Below are 21,625 nucleotides of genomic sequence, written 5' to 3' on the forward strand. Positions count from 1 at the left end.
AATGTCCAACAAAACTTTGCAAACAACTCCAAAGCATTGGATGAACTCATCAATAGTCAAAGGCCATGCAGTGACAAGACAAGATTGGGCTACAGGAAAACATTCGTGAAAGGCTCGAGTTCCTCAACGACAAAAAAATGAGACAAACAAAAAACTTATGCAAAAATTACTAAAGGGTTTGTCAAGAAGGAATAAAGCTTCCCAACGGAATAGAAGGTTCAAGAGACACAAAATCAACAACCCACATTGAAGAAATATCAAGAAGAAGGTTCTTGGAGAACAACATCACAAATACGATCTCCCCCTCAGGTACCAAACCATTTTTCTTGGTGTTTGTTATTCTTGCAAAAAATTTGGACATAAAGTTGTAAATTGCAAGGCCTATGATAGGAACAGAAGAAACTTTGGAAATTACTCCAGGAATGATTATCCCATAATTCTTGAGAAGATTACAAGCAAAATTATAATAGGTTTGGATACTTAAGCAATGAAGTGGAATGCTATAAATGCAACAATTTTGGACATTTGGCTAAAGATTGCAAGTTAACCGCTCCTCCAAGGGAGTCACAACAAAATCAAAATGTCTCTCCAAAGGTTTGGAAGAAGAAAAATGAAAGTTGCGCACTTGCTCTAAAAGCTCAAAGCAAGAAGAATGTATGGTATGTTGACAATGGCTGCTCAACACATATGAATGGAGATAGAAACAAATTCATATCTCTAAAAGAAGGAAGTGATGGAATAGTCTCTTTTGGGAATGATGGTTCTACAAACGTTATAGGAAAAGGAACAGTTAAGCTTGGAGGCAAGGAGGCTACAACAAAAGATGTGCTACTCATAGAAAACATGAATCATAGTCTGTTAAGCATAAGTTGAATGTGTGATCAAGGGCACACATTGCTATTTGACTCAAATAATGTGAAATAAGGAGAGAAAAATCTCGAAAGCTAGTGGAAACAACAACTAGTACTCCAAATGATACACATATGTTGGATGAAATTAAAAACGAAAGTTGTTTCTTGGCAAGAGAAGATGAAAGTTGGCTCTGGCACAAAAGGATGGGACACATAAACTTTGACAACCTTGTTAGAATCATAAAAAAGGAAGCAGTGAGAGAAATGCTGTAAATTTCAAAACCGGCCAACACCTCATGTAAGCATTGCAAGCACAAAAAATAGACAAGAGTTGAATTTAAGACCAAGGAACACTCCTCCGCCAAACCATTACAATTGGTTCACAACGATTTATGTGGACCATTGAAGACCAAAGGACTAAATGGGGAACTGTACTTCATGCAAATGAAGATTATACCAAGATGACAACTGTCAGTTTTCTAAGGAAAAACTCTGATGCCTTTGAATTTCCTAAAATCTACAAGGAAATGGTTGAAAATGAAACTGATTTGAAGATCAAATATTTGAGATTGGATAATGGCGGGAAATTCATATCCAAAGAATTTCAACATTTTTGTGAGGAACATAGAATAAAGAGACAATTCTCAGCAACTAAGACATTGTTGAATAATGTAACTAGTGTCGGTCATCATAATTGTATTTGTTATAAGAAAAAGAAAGAAATTATTTATTGTAAAAATAATTGTCTTGTTAAAGAATGGGTTTCATGCTTGGGTCATTGGTTAATAGGTCAAAGCCTCCATTGTAGGCTTCTAGGTATATGTCTTAAGTCATTTTGTTATATATTGTTACGAATATAATTTATATAAAATAAAACAAATATAAATGAATAAATAGTAATCATAATTATAGTTAATTAATGATTAGTTAATGAGGAGGCATGTTTCTAAAGGACATGACCATTCATTGAATGGGCACATACCTAGGTATATAAGCGGGTCCTCGTTGTAACATTCAATCATCCTATTATTTTATCATATTATCAATGTGTGTATTATTTACAATACATTTGTGTATTTTATATTTAAAGTACAACAAGCTACAGTGTTTTGTTGTTACAGTGGTATCAAAGCCATTCGACCCTTCAGAACGTTAACTACTGCACACTCTACCCATTAAGCTTAGGCCCTAAAATCATGGAATTATGTGGATATCATAAATCTAAATCTAAACTGTTAAGTGAAATTAGAGAATCATTACAACAAATAAAAATATCATTTGCAGAATCATTAAAGACTTTCAAAACATCAGTTTTAGCACCTACTTTAGAAGTTGGCCTTAATATCAATGAGGATGAAATTATTGAAGGTGTAGAAGCTATAGATAAGAGGGAACGGATAATTCTCCATCACCTAAGTTGAACAGTTCACCATTTGAATCAAGTGCTAACCCAGGTCACAACAATGAAAATGTGCATCAACATAGTTGTGCCTTATTTCGAGACATTAGATTAGGTTTGAAAGGTATGCAAATTGATCAAATTTTAGAGATGTCTAAAGATTCAATGGCGTCTAGAGAAGCAACTAGCAACTACAAAGGATGTTGAACACATTGAATTAGAAATTCCTCAGGGTGAGATAAAGCGAGAGCACAAGGAAGAGCAAATGGATAGGGTTTTGGTGAAACACGAACAAAACATATTGCCCGAGCTAAAGAAGTAGTGCAGTAATCAATTGACATTAAAGATGCAAATCATGGTTAATGCTTTCTTTGTTTCAAAGGAAATGCAAGCGAGTTTTCCAGGAAATTCAAATAATAACCTTACAATATCTTTGGGTGTTACAGTATTGAATACTACAGGCTGGTCAACATTTAAGTATTCTAAACTTAATATACCTTCAAAGGTGGTTAGATGTGTTGAGGTGTTCAACGAATTTTATGTAACCCATAAGCATCGTCAACTTACATGGATATATTCTCTGGGGACTTGCGAGATCATTTCCAGGTTTGATATTAAGACCATAGAAATAATAGGGTCAACATATCAGGGAGTTGTGTTATTGCTATTCATTGATGCTGGACAATTGAGTTGTCAAGAAATCCAATCTCAATTAAATTTGGAAGAAGAAGGATGGGTTGTGGTGTCCACAAAAATTGAGAAACAAGTCGAATGGGAACAAGGAAAGTTACATACTGCCTTCCATGGCGCCTGAGTACGTGGAAATGAATAATAAGACTCTTGTACTTGACTTGGACCAAGCCCTAGTACTAATAATTAAAAAAGAAGATTATGAACCCATAGAAAAGCCTACCGACTTCGACTTCAGCGTGGATGTTGAATATGAAAAAAATAAGTGGTTGAAATTTTATTTGTTGAAAAGGCCAGGTGTGGATGACTTGCTGCGAGAATTGGCCATTTCCAGATCTTATGAAGTTGTGATGTTCAATGCAGCGATAAAGGGATACATATATGTTGTGGTCAACAGGTTGCTTCAAGACATAACTATTACGATGATTCCCTCCACCCACTGCTTGTGCAAGGAGTCTTGCACTTACTCTCCTGTGCATGGTGGATCGAACTAGAAGGTTGGATCATATATTAATTGCGAAGTGGATAATGAGAAGGCGAAACTGTGGAATGCGGAGAATGAGCAAGTGACCTGTCGAAGCATTGTAGGGGCACGACCATATGAAACTATACAACATAATAGATTAAATAAAATAACTTTAACAAAAAAGTCACTTTATAAAATCATTATAAAGGAACTTTATTAAATTATAAAGTAACTTTATAATAAGTTTTTATAAAGTTTAATATATATATATATATAATTAGTTAATTCTAATAAAAATAAAGTGAAATAAATAAATAAATAAATATATTAAAAAAATTGAGAAGAAAATGGGTAAAGTACAATAATACCCCTCACATATGCTGAAATGATGTGGGCAAGTGAAGAATTGTCGACAATTAAGCTTTGAGGACAAACCTTTTTGAAGAGGGGCAATGTTACAAATATAATTTATATAAAATAAAATAAATATAAATGAATAAATAGTACTCACAGTTATAGTTAATTAATAATTAGTTAATGAAGAGGCATGTTTCTAAAGGACATGACCATTCATTGAAGGGGCACATGCCTAGGTATATAAGCGAGCCCTCCTAGGTATATAAGCGAGCCCTCATTGTAACATTCAATCATGCTATTATTTTATCATCTTATCAATATATATATTATTTACAATACAATTGTAGATTTTATGTTTAAAGAAGAACAAGCTATAGTGTTTTGTTGTTACATACACCCTTCTTGGGCTTATTATGTTGAAAGAAAGAAAAATCATACTATGTATTTACTCGTCCACCAAGTTGGCTTCAAGTAACTCCAAGTCGGCCTCAAACATCTAGCAAGTCGGCACTACTGAAGATGACTCGACCTAGAAGACTATATATAAGTAGAAAGCTCGACTTAGTATGGCATCTATCTATCTAGGATGAACTTGATCTGTAATTACACGGAAAGAAATAGTGCAAAGCATCTAGAAGAAGCAAGCAACTACATTGTAAAGGGAATAAAGGACAACGAAGAAGTAGAAAATCATCACTTCATCTTGTTTCTACCTAAAAGAGCAATACAAACTGAAATAAGAAGTGCGAAGTTGTAGAGATAAGAGTGCAGGCCGAAAATTTCTAAAGTGGCAGAAAGGAGACTCCATTTGGCTTGGATACTGAAGTTGAAATTATATTGAGTTTGGAAATTTTGGCTAGTCTTCTTGAATGCTTGACTTGGTGGATGGAGGAAAGTCTGTCTTGGTCAAAAAGGTCCTGGTTTTCTCAAATTTGATTTGAATCTACTAGTGGTAGAGTTTGAATGGGTTTTCCCCTACTTAGGGGTTTTGCCTTGGCTAAGTGCCTACATCTTGTGTTCTTTTCTTGTGTTTGTGATTTTCATTTGTTTGGCAATTAACTTGATGATGAAGGAACATAACAATATAAAATAAAGTAATATAACCTCGCAAGAACTTGTCAAAGTAAGAGAAATCAAGCTAAAAGAAGACCTAATCATGCTGCCCTAGATTTCTCAACAAACACCACAACAAAATGGGGTCGTCAAAAGAAAGAATAAAATAGTAGAAGAAATAGCTAGAACTATGTTTAATGATTCAAAATTAAGCGATGCATTTTGGGCCCAAGCAAGGGAAACAATGGTGTACATTCTGAACAGAGGATTGCTTAGAAGCAACTATGATAAGTTTCCATACAAACTATGGAAAGGAAAACCAACAAATGTCAAACACTTATGAGTCTTTGGAAGCAAATGCTACATTAAAAGGGAAGACCAAAAGATTGGAAAATTTGACTCTCGGGTGGACAAATGCATTTTTGTTGGGTACTCACACAAAAGTAAAGCATATAGATGCTATAATATGAGACTCAATTGGATAGTTGAAAGCGTCAAATGTAACTTTCGTTGAAGTTCGTGGATCAAAGGCCAAACAATGAAGTTCATCCTCAACCGAACCAGAGACAAAAGAAGAAGAACAAGAAAAGGTTAAAGAGGAAGCCTAGGAGGAAGAACAATCAAATGAGGAAACAACTGTCAACTAGGATGAGACAAGAAATGATCAATAGGAACCTTCTAAGACTCCCAAAAGATGGTATCAAAAGAACCATCCTTAAGACCAGATCACTGGGGACATCAATGAAGGTACAGGAATTGGAAGAAATTGATAGATACACATGCTAGAAGAAACACATCTTGCACTCTTATCCACATTAGAGCCTAGTAACTATGAAGAAGGCAGTCATGATGAACATTGGATAGCAACAATGAATGAAGAATTGGATCAGATTGAAAAGAATGACACATGGGAATTGGTTCCATGAACAAAGGAAAAAATATTAGTGGCACAAAATGGTTTTTCAGGAACAAGCTAAATCAGGATGGACAAGTTACCAGAAACAAGGCAAGATTGGTTTGTAAAGGTTATGCGCATGTTGAGGGAATAGATTTCGAAGAGACATTTGCACCCATCGCTAGAATGGAAGCCATCAGGATGTTCTTGGCCTATGCTTGTTTGAGAAAGATGAAGGTGTATCAGATGGATGTAAAGTCAACTTTTTTGAATGGAGAATTGGAAGAAGAGGTCTACATAGAACAACCAATAGGATTTTTGCTCATTAATAAGAAGGATTATGTTTGTAGGTTAAAGAAGGCTTTATATGTTCTCAAACAGGCTCCTAGAACTTGGTATCCCTGTCTAGACAGGTACTTGCAGAAACAAGCGTTCAAAAGAGGAAATGTTGATAACAATATTTATGTAAAGGTTGAACAAGACAATTTGAATATCATCGATGTTTATGTGGACGAAAGCAATGTTGCACGAAGCGGGAGCGAAGCGGAAGCGCGAAGCGGAAGCGCGGAGCGCGGAAGCGTCATTTTCCAAAAATCTAGGGAGCGAAGCGTCCGCGGAAGCGTCTGCTATATATATATATTTTTTTATATTTTTTTGCATTTATACTCAAAACAAACATCCCAAATACCAAATTAATTGTAGAAGACATGAAAACATGCATATTTTTGCATAAATCAAGATAGATATGGCATCCATGATTCCATTGTAGTTACTAGTATGTACAACAATCATCTATATTCTAGCTATTACAAACATACATCAAATTTTGAAGCATATTATAAAACATAAAACATTTAAGCATATTATAAAACATAAAACATAGAGCATATTATGATTTATCTAGCAAGTGAGCAACTGTCAACATTTGTCATGTCCAAAATTCAAATAATAATGTTTACAAAATATGTCACTTGGTCACCGCCAAGCCAAAAAGGTTCAAAATTCAAATTCACAAGTCTACAAGTCTAATGAGTAATCTATGACAAAAAGAAGTAGATTGTGAATATATCTACTAATCTCTCCTCCTTCCACCACGAATAGAACGTGATGGCGGGCCTCCACGTGGTGGCAATGAAGAAGATGGTCCCTGTGTAAGTCGTGGCACTGGAACTGATGAAGAAGAACCTCCTCTAGTAGAAACCAAGGGACCAGATGGGGGTGGGGGTGGTGGCATATCAACACCCGTGTCATCATCCTAGAATCGCTCAAAAAATTCATGCAAAAAAAAAACACTAGTTAACAAAAAAATTAAAAACATGAATTCTTTATAAGGGAAAATTGGAAAATTCATACCACAATGGACATACCTGGATAAGAGAATCCTCTAATTGCTCTAGTCGCAACACTCCATCCTCCAAATTGGGCTCCTCTGGATTCTTGTCCCAAGTCAACAAGTCTTTATTAGACTTTGCATCTTCACAGTAATGGGACAACAATCGCAAGTTGTAATGAACATAAACCAAGCTCTCTGCCCGGTCTAAATTCAACCTGTTCCTTTTAACACTGTGGATGAAAGAATAAGAGCTCCAACACCTCTCTGCAGAAGAAGTGTTTACCACCTGTGATAGCACCCGCAATGCCAAACTCTGTAGAAGTGGAGTAGGCCCTCCATGCATGTTCCACCACTCAAGAGCAGAAAAATGCTCTCGATCTTGAATTGCATGCATGCTCCCAAATGGACCAGTGTTGCTCGTATAGTTGCTCACCTGTCTCCGTACCAATGCAGCCTCCTCATTATCAGGGATTAATCTACTCAATGCAGCCATATATTTTTCGTGAACCTCTTTATCTTGGTGTGGTTTTTTCCTGCTTCCCCCCCCAGGTGCTGGTTTTGAAAGCCATGATGGATGATAGTATTTAGGTGTCAAAACATATGCTAATGCATGCAATGGAACATTTAGCATATCCCATCGGTTTTCCACCTCTTCACGAATATAATTGTACAAGGTGGTATCTCTAGGCTCAACAATGTCTTTAATCTGCCCCAACATGCTATCCATTTGCTCATACACCTCCCCAATTACTGGTCGATCTGAATCTGCAAACTTGATCATGTAATAAATTGGTTTGGTGAATTGCAAAACATATTTAACCTGTGACCAAAAGTAACTGTCAAGAACAGTGTCCTTGACTTCATTAGCACCATCTGTGTCAGTGTTAATTTCATCCCATGTTTCAGCACACACCAGATTAGTTAAAGCTTGTCTCACCCTCACTAGCCGCCTAAAGGTGAGGTAATAACTAGCAAATCTTGTCTTTGCAATTTTAAGCAATTGCAACTTGGAGTAAGTGCCATAGAAGTAGTTTACCCTTGTATGCCCTGTGATGAATTTAATGAGCTGCTTCCCTTTCCTGTAAACCTCAGCAATCCACCCACAATCTTTGTGTTTCACAATATCATGCATCAAAAGGTTCAATGTGTGAACCAGGCACCCAGACCAAAAGATGTGTGGATGAGTACGCTCAATAATTTTTCCTGCTAACTTACAATTTGCTGCATTATCTGTGATCACTTGAACCACATTATTCGGACCAACATCTTTGATTGATTTCAATAGGAGATCTGCAATGTTTTGTGCAGTTGCACTGATGGAGGAGGAGTCATGAGATGCAATAAATACTGCACCACTAGAAGAAACACCAAGAACATTTATCAAATGTTGGTTTCTAATATTTGTCCACCCATCTGATACAATGGATACCCCAGAATCCACCCACTCATGTGTAAAACGTGTCAAAGCTCTTTGAACCTTAGCTTTTTCTCTTTCTAATAACACTGTTCTAGCTTTCTCATAGTTGGGGGCCTTGTATCCTTTTGGGGCTTCATTGATGGCCTTTACCATTTCATGCCAATAGGGAGAGCGAAGCACATTGAATGGTACACCGCAAGCACAAAGAAAACGGACTATCTTTCCATCCACATCATCCCTCCCAGCAACATTAAGGAAATCCCCTATTGTTTTTCTACCTCCAGAGGTTGCAAAAGTACCATGAGGAGATGGGCAACTACCAAATTTAGAGGTTGCACTTGATTCAGAATGAGTTTTTTGTTTCTTGTTTTTTTGTTGTGTAGCCATCTCTATTTGGATGTATTTTGTTCTTTGTTCAGCTGAAATTTTTGGGCAAATTTGTACCCCCACAGAACCCTTTTTTTCATCACTGTCCAGCACCCCACAAAGATGCCTCCTCAGACGGGTATATGAACCACAATATGGTTTTCCTCCATGACAATCATGAGGGCACATCCATTTGTAAGATCCACCACCCTTTCCCCCATCAAGTTTGGTCACATAGTTCCACAAGGGTGTTGTTGTACCTTTCCCATCTTGTGCTTCAGTGTCCCCTTCAAGTTCATCCCCTTCCTCTTCAAACCCTTCCTCCTCATCATACATTGGGTCACCAAGTTCATCCCCTTCCTCTTCCCCTCTATTCCTCACCCTTGCCATCATTAAAACCAAGAGTGGAATGATACATAGAAGCCAAAAGAACACCATCTTGGAATATGGATATAGGTGGTGGACAACCTGTAAATAAAGGAGCAAGTAGAAACAATGGGAAAGAGTAGGAGAGGGAGGAGAAAAATACAATTTTTTTTTCAAAAAAACAAGGGAGTTTGGGGTTTGAACTTACCTCTTTAGCTCTTGTAGATGAAGTCCTGCAAGCTCTTGCTCCAAGCTCCTCCTCCTTCTCCTAGCTCCTCCTTCTTCACTCCTCCAAGCTCTCCTCTCTTCTCCTCTCCTTTCCTCTCTTCTCTTCTCCTCTCCTCTCTTCTCTTCTCCAACTCTCATAAACTCAAAGTGAGAAAATGAGAAGAGAATGGGGGCTTTATTCTTTTCTAAACTCACCCTAAACTAACCCTAACCTCACCCTAACCCACCCCCTCATGCTAACTTAAGTGAACTTTTTAAAAAAATTAAAAAAAAAAACCAAGTTAAATGCTGCCCGCGCGGAGGTTAGTGGAAGCGCGCTTCCGGGCCTCGTGAAGCGTGCGCTTCCGGGCCTGAAGCGTTGCGCTTCCGGAGGCCCGAAGCGCCCTCCGAAGCGCGGATCCGGGCAGCCGCTTCCATAATTCCAGGAATCGTTTTTTTAAAACGGAATCGCGCTTCAGAAAATTGGAATCGCGCTTCGGGGAGAGGTTCCGGAACGCTTCCGTACGGGACGCGATTCCGGCCTCGGATCCGGGGGGGGGGGGCGATTCCTGCAACACTGAGCCCAGGTGTCCTATAACCCAGCTGTCCTATTTACTTTGCTGCTGTCCACAACACTGCTGTTCCAATGCTGCCTTTACTGCTGCTTATATGGTGACTGGTTAGGGCATCTGGCAGCCCTTACACACCCAGCTATCCGTCCACAAACAGTAGCATATTGCTTCTATTCTCCTCGGCCTGGTTGCTTGCTTATGGTGCACTTAACCGTCTTGTCCCCATGCTGTCCCTACAGCCTCCACGCTGTCCCTTTGATCCTTCATGCTGCGGCTAAGGCTCTGCTGTCCACACAGCCCTTCACTTTGTCTAGGGCAGCCTCCACGCTGTCCCTTTGACCCTTCACATCAGCGTCCTCCTTCTTCTTGAGCTGCCTTAGGATAGCTTCGTTAGGGCTGCCTTTAGGTCTTAGTGAGGGCTGCCTTTAGGTCTGCGTTAGGGCAGCCTTTAGGTCTGCGTTAGTAGGGACCAGCGTATAGGTTTAGGGCTCCTCCTTGATAGCGTTAGGGCTTTTCTTCATGACTGCGTCCTCTAGATTAGGGCAGCATATTTCTTCTTGACTGCGGCTAGGGCAGCTTCTTATCCTCCAATGTTTAGGGCTTCCACTCCTAGATTTCTCTTCCACTAAAACCCAAGACAAGTGGAGAGAAATCAAGATAGAAGTGTGTGTGAGAAATGACTTTCAAGTCATCTCCTTTTATATTAAAATGTTGAGCACATGTGGGGTTTATTTGGTTGCTGGCTGACCTTGACGAATTGTCTTATAACACAAATAAATTCATAACTCCATGAATACTTATTGGAATCAGATGATCTTTAGATCAATCCTACACCTCTCGATGAGAGGGATCCAAGAAAAATATCAGCTGTCATAAATAAGATGACCCACATGGAGTTTGGCCAACAAAAACCAAGTGTTTATTAACTTTCATAGATGATTACATGATGGTCGAGTTTCGACTGAGTTTCGGAATTTTGGTACAGGTTCGGCCCAAAACATCAGGTTCCTAGAAGTTTCGTGCAACATAGTAGTGAGTGTGTTGAGTTATTTTATTGTGATAAGTTGTGGTTGTATTCGTTATAATGGCATCAGGGGACAGGGACAGGGAATATCCAATTTTGTAGCATGGATTCTAATATCATGAAGATCTCGATTATGCTATATTAACTAAATGCATGTGCTGACTGGATATCAAACCCCACACGTTGGGCTTATCTTTCTATAGCTCTGCGAACAGGTTAATGTATATGTTAATTGTAGTTCATTAAAGTTTTATGAAGTTCATTTAGCTTATATGGTTTAGTATTCCTAGATATTATATTACTGTGGTATTTTCGTTACTTCTATCACACTTACTTTACCATATCAAAATATTTTGCCAGTTAATGAATTTGTTGATGCCCCCTATGATGATTATTTGACACAATATGCTCTAGCTTTCCACTGCCATCATATATATATATATTTTATGGAAATTGAGTTTTTTGTTTTCTGTGCAGGTTGGTCAAACTGGAAAAATCGTTGCACCAGAGCTTTATATTGCTTTTGGAGTGTCAGGGGCAATTCAACATCTGGCAGGCATGAAAGACTCCAAAGTTATAGTAGCTGTAAATAAAGATGCTGATGCTCCCATATTTCAGGTGACTGATCCAGTTAGTGCAGATGTTTTCTTTTTCCAAGTATCTATATTTGTAGTTGAAAATTGGTGTAATTGGAGTTTGAAGGTCTCGAAAGTATTAACTTTATCTTTATCCTGCTTTAAAAGATGTGATGAACACTTAAACTTGTAAATTAGGGAAACTAGGAAGAGGAGCAAAAATTAAGGTTATTGATACCCTGGAATGTTTTCCATATCTTCAAGATACATGTCTGGCATCATTACAAATGGAAAATGAATTGACGTTGATTGTGCATGGAGCAGTGGACTAAAGAAACTAGAATCATATGATCACTGCTTGGCAACATGGTATGACCTGCAACTCTATGGAGTCTGAAGGCTGGAAACAAACAGACTACCATTGTAGTAATGGTCTTCAGCAATCATGCATAGCTAGGTTGATCAAATATTTCATACGTCATGATGCACAGAAACTTGTTCAACATGACCCCCTTGCTAATAGATATATAGAACTATAGCTTCAATAGAAAATAAGAGGAGCAGATAATGGACTAGAAACTAGATATTTATTTATAACTGAATAGAACATGTTACTGTAGAACGATATTTGTTTGAGATATCTTTAAAGTCTACCCATGTTACTGTATCTAGCTTCGACATGGTATCCTATAGCGTTATCTTTTTCTTCTTATAGGAAAATGTTAAGAACTTCTTTGTGTTTATGATAAAAGTCCCTAGTGCTTCCATCCAGGGTGATCCTATAAATATGTCAATATCATTATAAAATAAAGATTTAACAGTGAATTGTGAGATAAAAGTATAGTCTGCAATGCTCAATTGAAAGTTGCTTATGTTGAATTTTTGTCATCCCATTCTATTGTTTCAATTAGATTTGACTCAGGTACCACTGATTGGTTAACACGTTCGGTACTGACATAATTATTATCTTGAATGAGAACAATAGAGATATTAACATTCTTTCCTGCGATTGTTTCTTTGATTCTAAATAGTGCAAAACACCATTTTTTAGAAGTTTTAGGAAAGCTTCCATTACTGGTTTCCATTTTGTGTTCCTCAATGATTTATGAATACCTTGATAATGAAACTTATATATCCCTTTAAATTACTTTTTTTAACCACAAAAGAATGTACTTTTTCATGTGTTTTTTTAAATACCTTTATATAAACTTGTCAGTGATATGACGCTTAAATATTTGTTTTAATATATGAATGAATGAATGATATTTTAATGTCCACAACACTAAAAATAGTCTATGGGACCACCAACCTTCCTGCTTTTTCACATTTTGCAATTCAATCATTTTCTTATTCAAATTGATGATGAGTTGGCCCAACCTTCTAACTATCCCCTTGCTGAAAAGACAATGCCAAGGGACCGATTCTAACATATTGCCATAACTGTCCCTGATGTCTCTGAAAGCATCACGTTCCAAAATGAAATGTTTTTCCGATTGCATTGCCCCAAAAGTGAAAAAAGTACACACCCATTCTTCTCAAGCTTCTTTATGTCTTTTCCACCACCCCATTTCACTTCGAAGTTGATGCGAGTTAGTTCTTAATTGAACAATAAGAATCTTTGCTCTCCATGGAATGCTAGCTCCAATGTACTTTTTTTGTTGGAGATTGAAACAAACAAAGTTTGTATACACAACAATATACTCAGAAGATATGGAATATATAAGTATCCATCATAAGATAATAAATATATATAAAAGTTTGAATATAGAAGAGATATGAGATGTTGATATGTTTTACAAATGAGGCCCTGCTTATATACCTAGGCATGTGCCCTTTCACTAAATGGTCATGTCCTTAGAGACATGCCTATTCAATACTAACTATTAGTTAATTAATGATTATTTTTGATGTTTTTGTTTACATTATTTGTATAATTTTTATATACATTATATTCATAACATTGCCTTCTTTTTCAAAAGCCTTCCCTTCAAAGCTTATCGCTGACAAGGTGTGTCATCTGTTTCTTCGTCTTGAAATCTATTGGTATAGTTCTTCAAGTCGTCATCTTCGTTGATACATGATGATAGGGTCCTCTGAGTGATAGACAAAATTGTCGCACTGAGAAGGGATTTGACCATCCTAAACTAATCTTCTGTGGAATCTTGCGGTTATTGGATACTTCGTGAGAATTGTTATCACAAGACTGAATTATACTGACATTAGTAGTGTTCACAACATAAGTTCATTATTTTTGTTCTGAGTGATACAAATATGCAGAATGATTGGGTCGCCTGCTCTTGTGATTTAGATGTCGATAAAGAGTCCTTGTGGTTTGATTTTCCCTTATCATGCGTGTGACAACTTTCTAATTTACTTCAGGTACTTTTGTTGTTGAGTTGGTTACAAAATCTTCATTTGGATTTTCCATCATTTGAACTGTGACATCTGAATATGTTTTCCCTTCAACTGGTTTGTCATCTTCTTGACTAGATTGGTATTCGTTCCTTTTTCTTCAACTTGGATAGTTATGGCTGATGACATCATTACATCTTTCGTGATGGGTACTTCTAATTTGTTTTTTAACTATTTCTTGTCATTTTAAAGTTTCTTAATTTGCGTCAATAATTTATCCTTGTGGTCCTTGAGGCGAGTAACTTTGTTTTTGTCTGTTACAATCTTTTCAACTGATTTTCTGCATATTTCGCATTGCCTTTTGGTTTTATTAAAGAAATAATTTTGGGATATTTTTTATGTCTTTTGGTGTTACTGAATTTGGTTTCAATGTCGCATCCTATAGCTTTGTTTTTTCTTTTTGTAGGAAAATTTCAATTTTTTTTTCATATTTAGGATGAAGGACCCCAGTGATTCCATCCAGGGAAAACCCAAAATTATGTCACCTCAATCGCCCCATAGGGATTGAATGGAGAATTGTGATATAAATGTATAGTCCCCAATATTTAATTGTAAATCGGTTATGTCATATTGTTTTGTGTTCTAGAGGTCTAATTTTTCAATTATATTTGACTCAAGAATCACCAATTGGTTAGCGAATTTAGGGTTTATATAATTCTTATCTTCGACGGGCGAGATAGAAATAGTAACATCTTTCCCTGCAAGAATCCCTTTAATTTTAAATAGTACTGAAGTGTAGTTATATGAAGTTTCTGGAAATCTTCCTTTCTCATCCATTATAGATTCCATTTCCTTCTCGTTAGTGATTAACTCCATGTATGCCTTTTGGCAAAATTACTATAATATCTTTACCTTTTTTGTTTTTTGTTTTTTGATTTTGATTTTTAGTTTTCCAATTTATAAAAGTATGTTTAACCTTTTTTTCTCAATCTAAAGAATACCTTAATATTTTACTTGGGTTGTTACACTTTATGCAGCGTACCCTCTTATGCTTTTCGTTTTATGAATATTTAATATATTCTCCCTTTTCTAACATATATATATATATATATATATATATATATATATATATATATATAAGATAAATGTTTTCAATAACCCTTTTGACTTTCAAATAATTTCTACCTTTAACAAATATAAAACGTCACCTCATTAATACATCAAAGGTCACAACCTTCTCTCACACCCATATTCAGATTCGTCCGATCCCTCTAATTAATCTTAAATAGAGTACACACTAGTACAGACAATATGCAAATGGCAGTTTGGACTGTAATAACTATTCTGGACGATAATATGTTAGGTATGGTTGGTGCAAGTAGCAGGGTTTGCTGTCACAATGTTCACTGAGCGAGGGAAATGCGACGTTAGAATTATAACGCCCTGACAGTGGTTGTGCGGCCATGGTGTAGAGTGTTGAGAAATCTAGGGCATTAGTATGAGTTGATTTCTCTTTCATTAGTGACTGCTTGTGAATGCTTTTTACTTCTTTAGATTAGGATCTTCTTCATGTTAGATTATTAGTGTTCTTCTTCATCAAATAGTAACCAATGCATGATCATAAATAAACAAGAGACACAACATGTAGGCTATCAGCCAGGGCCGAAACCTCTCACTGTTTGAGAGGAAAACTTGCACAAATTCTTCTTATAGAGATTCCAATTGACGAATAACAAGATCAAGACCCTTGATCTATTAGCCACTCCAAGACCAAGCCACAAGTCCTCTTCTACCTTCTTTTGGTTCCTTTTCCTGCACCATATGAGATCACTGTAAAGATAATCACACAGAGACCTTCTTCATGCAGTACCCTGAGATCTAGTCACACACATGTGACCTTCTTCTTGAGTGGTACCGATCTCTTCTTTGTTGTGAGACAGAGTACCAAAGCCTTTGCTCTGAGACAGTGAGGAGACATCACTGTCGTATCACCGAAACCTTCTCTGCTCTAGTCTGTAATATTACCTCTGCAATTAGTCCAAAACTGATAGAGACCCTTCCTGTGATTGTACTAAAATTTCGCTAAGATAATTTTTGCTAGTATTTTCTTTGCAGGATTGCCAATTTTTGGCATCCGGACTGTACTCAGATTATTTCACTGCTGCATAATAATAAAAACCCTCAGTTGCTGCATCGGTTTTCCCAAGTTGGGGTTTTCCGGGGACATTTGTCCAAAAATAATTGTGTCAATTTTTATGTGTGTGCTATAGTATTTCTCAGTTTCCAGCATTATTATTTTCCGCAATATTTTTGTGAAGATTGCAATGTGTTTATTTTGTTGTTGCTATAGCAATAAATTGCTAAATAATTAACAATTAGAAGAAATAATACTAGTGGCTGCAATAGAAATTTCAGTGGTTGAAATTTTCACACCCCTGCAATCCTGTACAATGGCGGCTGATTTTTTTTTTTTTTTCTAATTTCCACTAGGGTTGTAGATGTTGGTTGTATGACAGATGATGATAGGTATGGTACTGTGGAAAGGTAGTTGTAACAGTTGATTCGTGCGACATTTGTACATATGCAATTACACATTGATTTGCGACGGATTTGTACCGTATGGCAGATGCATAGAGGCAATTACAACTAGATTTGCAACATAAAGCTTTTCAAAATATTCTACGATGCTTCTTGAGAGTAACATAGCTTATCTTTGTATGACAATGATTTTTTCTTTTCTTTTTGGAATTCAAATTTGTAGATGGCCGATAATTTTTTTATCCAATTAGATTTTGAACTATAAAGGCCAAAGGCCTAATGTGGTCAGTGAATTGAGGTCGAGAGAATTCTTATAAATCTTTTGTGTGGTTAAAAGCCTTGTCAGACAAGTTTGGAAAATAGGGCCAAAGGGCAGGATCAAAAAACAAAAACTCTAATGCCAAATGAGACAAACAAAGTTCGCTCACACACAAAATATTCAGAATATGTGGAATATGAAAATATCCACAAGGATGAATAAATATTATATATTACTGTTGAATAAAAATGATATAATAATACGGTTACAAATGAGGGCCCCTTATACTAGATGAGACGCCCTTTCATGAACAAGGATGTTTATTGAAATATGTCCTTTCATAATCAATAATTATATTCTTAATTACTATTATTATTTGTATTATTTTTTACATATTTATGTTCATAACAACATACCCATTGGCAAATGAAATTATTTCATAGATATTATAGTGTCTAACAGGGTACTCATTTTCAATGCTGCTAAATGTTGGAAGTTTTTGCTTTACAACAATAGGTGCCATTGTTCTTGTTATTTGGGAGTGTTCTTGGATGTTCTTGATGGCTTCCTCCTACATTGACTCAACTATCCTCTCCTTAACTTCCTCCTAAATTGACTCGCATATCCTCTCCTTAGGCTCCTCGTTGCCACTTATAGAATGAGACTGCCAACTTTTTGTCACCTTTCGTAGTTTCGGGCAAATAGAACCACCTCTCATTGTTAGATTTTGGGTAGCTTGGAAGGTATTTCCGAGAGAGGACAACCCACCAATAAGTTGTTTGTTAGCAGATTTACCCAAAAGAGGGGTTTTCGACCCAAGCAATGGGTTTAGCACCAAAAGAAAACTAATTAAATATAATAAGGGTCAAAGAAGTGAAAACCCTAGATCTAGAAGGTTTCGTAAGTGACCCAAGGAAAAGTATAAAAGGAGCCTAAGGTGAGCTTCATGAGACACATCGTGTGCATGAGAGTTGTAGCCCTCTTGTGCTAAGCATGCCATAGGAGGGCCGAGTTTTGTTCATGAGGCTGTAGACCCTAATGAAGGTGGAAAGCTAATGGGAGCAACCCATATTTGCTAAGGCGCTCCCATATTTGCTAAGGCAAGGTCGTGGAAGTTAGAGACCTAGTTGTGTTCCATTTTGAGTATTGGAGAAGGGCAGAAGCCTTAGTTTTCTTGTTGTAGGTACATCATAAGGCTTTTAAGGCAACTGGAAAGGGGTCGAGACTCCTCATGACTATATGCAAAAGGGAGTGAAGAGCTGCAAGCTGGTTAGGTTGGTCGTAGGCGGTAGGCCTATAGAGGGTAGTTTTTGGAGGGTCGAGACCTTGAGATGAAGGCCGAGGCACAAATTAGTAGCTTGGTCTAGGTTAGAGAACGCTGCAAGATGGATAAGGTCTAGTATGGCCTAACACTGCTAAGACAAAGTGTTGAGCTTCAGTTTTGGAAGGCTGAGGGTTAGATCTGGTAAACCAAGGATTAGATCTCAGGTTGCAAGGGTCAGATCAAGGGTGCTAAAGGACATATCTAGATCTCTTAAGGTCTGAATAGAGTGTTGTAGTATATCAAATGTGGAAATAGGGCAACAGTGGTCTAGATGAAGGGTTCCGTGGGTCTGGTAGACTTTGTTGATTTTTCCTCGGCACTTAAGAATCAAGTATGTGTCTAAAACATGATCACAAACACACTAAAATGTGACAACCCAAGCACTTTGCATAGTGGAAAACATACAATAGTGAATCAATGTAGGACACAAGAAAATTTTTCAACCCAAAACCTATTATGTTACAAACTTTAATACAACAAACATAGGGCTCTCGTACTAGGGATCATGGTCCTTACAATTAGCCCTGATTCAGGAACAACTAGGGCTTGATGTCAACAACTTATGACACTCAAACTACCGTTGAAGAGGATACACTTGACTTACTTGCTGAAGGAGATCTCGACTTAGCCCTTTCGGTCCACGTACATTGAACACCTGGCAGGTTCCTTGCCACTTCTTTTGTTGCTCACAAGTAATTTTGTAACTTTAGAATGCTTGCATCTTTAGTTGACCAATTTGCCTCTATCAATCTTCTCTCTGCTCCTAGAATGACTGAACATAGGCTTCCAAACTGCCCTCTAGCAACCCTTTTGTTCCTCCAAGATAACCTACTCTTAGGGTCTTCAACTTGTACCCTCTTATCATTGACTTCACTGAACTAGGGAATCAAACCAGCCCTCACACAGTGCACTAATCTAGGACTTACTGTGTAGGCCACACAACAATGAATCACCTCTTGGTTCACTGTACTTAGGGATCCAAAGACTGCCCTCTTAAAAGTGACAAGTTTTCTCTTTATTCACTGTACTTAGGGGTAGTATACCTGATGTCCAAACCTCCACGTAGGACAATCTTACCTCACACTCCAACCCTACACTTCTTCTCTTTTAAGATTTTGCCACACAACCTCCTTGCAACCTAGTCTTATGAAGATAAACTCAGCCCTTAACACAATTTAGACTGTCACACATTCCTATGCACTACCTTAGAGAACTCGGTCCTCATATCTCCATTGCAACAACTCCAAAACCCAACATACAGGACCATATTCTCCTTTGCTCCACTCCTACTTGAGCTCGACCCTTACTCAACAGACAGAATGCCCTCTCGGCCTTGTGCACAACTCTTAAAGGGAGTTTTGGCCCACTTGAACAAAAGAGAGAAATTTGGCCCTAACACAAATTAGAAACACAGAGAATTCAGACCCTAACACAATGATATTTCACAACTCAGATGCACAAAACTTGACCACAAAACCCACTAGATACACGACCAACCTCCCTCCTTCGATTTGTGCCAGAACTTGAGAAAAAACAAAACCAAACACGTCTTTTTTCTCCTATCTAGCTCGACCCCTGAGGTCAATGACTATTTGGCTGTGTTGAAATATGTAACTAGGTTCGTTCTTCATAATGACATGTAATCATGATTTTATGTATTTAATGAAAAGAGAAAAGTGAATTTATTATTGTTGTTATTGAGGCATGGGTTTCATGCTCAAGGGAAATTTATTTTTAGGTCAAGCACCCATTGAGTGCTTCTAGGTCAATTGAGTCATTTTCATATATTGAAGACCCATTTGGGTATGTTACATATTGTAAAGATTTTTTTTGTGTGTCAAAATAGAGTCAAAAGACCCTCCAAGACCTCGTCATGGTGCAAAGATCAAGTCGGCCTAAAGAAAGGGACAAGTTGGCCTAAAGATAGCAATTCGTACCCCTCAAAAGCCTATATATAAGAAGGAACTCGACCTCATTTGGACACACTCTCAAGCAAGTTCGATCTCCTCAAGATAGAAGCTAGAAAAGGATGAAAAAGAAGAAGAAGAGCAAGATTGAAGTTTTGGGCCTCTCTCTCTCTCTTGTGTTAGGGTTTCTAAAGTTGTTGGGAAAGTTGAATTGCTGGAAAGTTGTTGGGCAAGTCGAAGTGCTGGAAAGTTATTGGGCAAGTCGAAGTGCTGGAAAGTTATTGGGCAAGTCGAAGTGCTAGAAACTACTGGGTCAAAGTTGCAGAAGAAATTGTTGTGTCGAAGTTCCAGAAGAAACTGCTGGGTCGAAGTTCTAGAAGAATGTTGGGTCGAAGTTCCAGAAGATACTATTGGGTCGAAGTTCTAGAAGAAATTGCTGGGTTGAAGTTGTAGAAGAAGTTGTTGGGGTCGAAATTGTTGGAAATAAAGCTCATCAAGGAGAAAGGTTGACTTGGTCTTGGAGAGGTCTTTGTCAAGGGTCTTAGGTCTTGGAATTCATCAATTGAAGATTCTATAAGAAGAGAAGAATTCTTGTGGGTTTTCCTCTCAAGTGGAGAGGTTTTGGCCCCAGCTGATTGCCTACATCTTGTGTCCTCTTGTCTCATTGTTCGTTATGATTTGGTAGTTGTTTGATGATGAGAATATTAAATATAATCAAGAGAAAGAAGAAGCTAATCAAGTTAAGTAAAAATACATCACAAGTAGTTATCAAAGACGAGAAATCACCTTATCTAGCTGCTCTAGATTTCTCAACATGGTATTAGAGCTAAGCTGACAAGGCAAGGAAAGGCAACTTGAAAAATGACCATTAAAAGGAGTATCAAGGAAGGTCAAGACATCAAGAGGACATCGAATCACGAAGGAAAGGATACATAAATGCCGAGCACAAGGAAATCATCAAAGGCCTAATCCACTCATCATTTTGAAGGAACGAATATCAAAGAAGACCTCAAAACCCTAGCTCAACCAAAGAAGGGTTTTTCACTTGAAGCATTCTTGAGAAGCTCACATATTTTTCAATCAAGACCTCAAGGACCCTACCTCCACTCAAAGGAGGACTACACATTGAAGCATCTTGAAGTCTCTACATCCAAGGGAAGCAAGAAGAAGCATTGCCATCATCATCAATGAATCAAGGTGATCTCTCTCTTCTTGAGTCAAGAGTCACCATCAAAGCATGCTTGAAGGAAGACATCTTCATCAAAAATACATCTTATATTATCTACATCATCAAGAAAGGCATCAAGTTGAAGATTTCATCATCAAGGAATATCTTCACTTGATAAGTAACTATCCTTGTATCTATGTTCGAATCTATTGAAATGACTTCATTTTGCAAGGAGAGCGACAAATTGGTTGGGTCATCAAACTTTCTTGCATAGAAGAAGAGGACAAATTTGATCCTCATAGAAAATGAAGTCGTTGAACATGTTAAGGGTTCAATCAACAAACCTACAAAGGAAAAAGCTCAAGCTCTAGCAAAGTATATGAAAGGGGGAGTAAGGGCTCAAAGGATCCTTATAGAATCCATCACCTCATACCTTATGTATCAAAGTTGGAGACATCAAAATAAATCTACAAGAAGCTAGTAGAACTGTTCTCCGTAAGCACTGT

The 21,625-nt window shown here is 37.4% G+C and overlaps 1 long non-coding RNA gene across 1 annotated transcript in view; it reads left to right on the forward strand.

Annotated features, from left to right (window-relative positions):
* LOC149199675 (uncharacterized) overlaps nucleotides 1–21,625 on the forward strand; it is a 92,494-nt gene that overhangs the window by 46,738 nt on the left and 24,131 nt on the right. The window contains exon 2 of the long non-coding RNA XR_016253307.1: nucleotides 11,474–11,614. This is a non-coding gene — a long non-coding RNA (uncharacterized LOC149199675). The remainder of the gene's footprint in view (nucleotides 1–11,473; nucleotides 11,615–21,625) is intronic.

The sequence above is a fragment of the Pinus tabuliformis genome, chromosome 2_1, assembly GCF_031772625.1.
Source record: "Pinus tabuliformis cultivar Carrire ecotype Pingquan chromosome 2_1, CPIR1, whole genome shotgun sequence".
NCBI lineage: Eukaryota > Viridiplantae > Streptophyta > Pinopsida > Pinales > Pinaceae > Pinus > Pinus tabuliformis.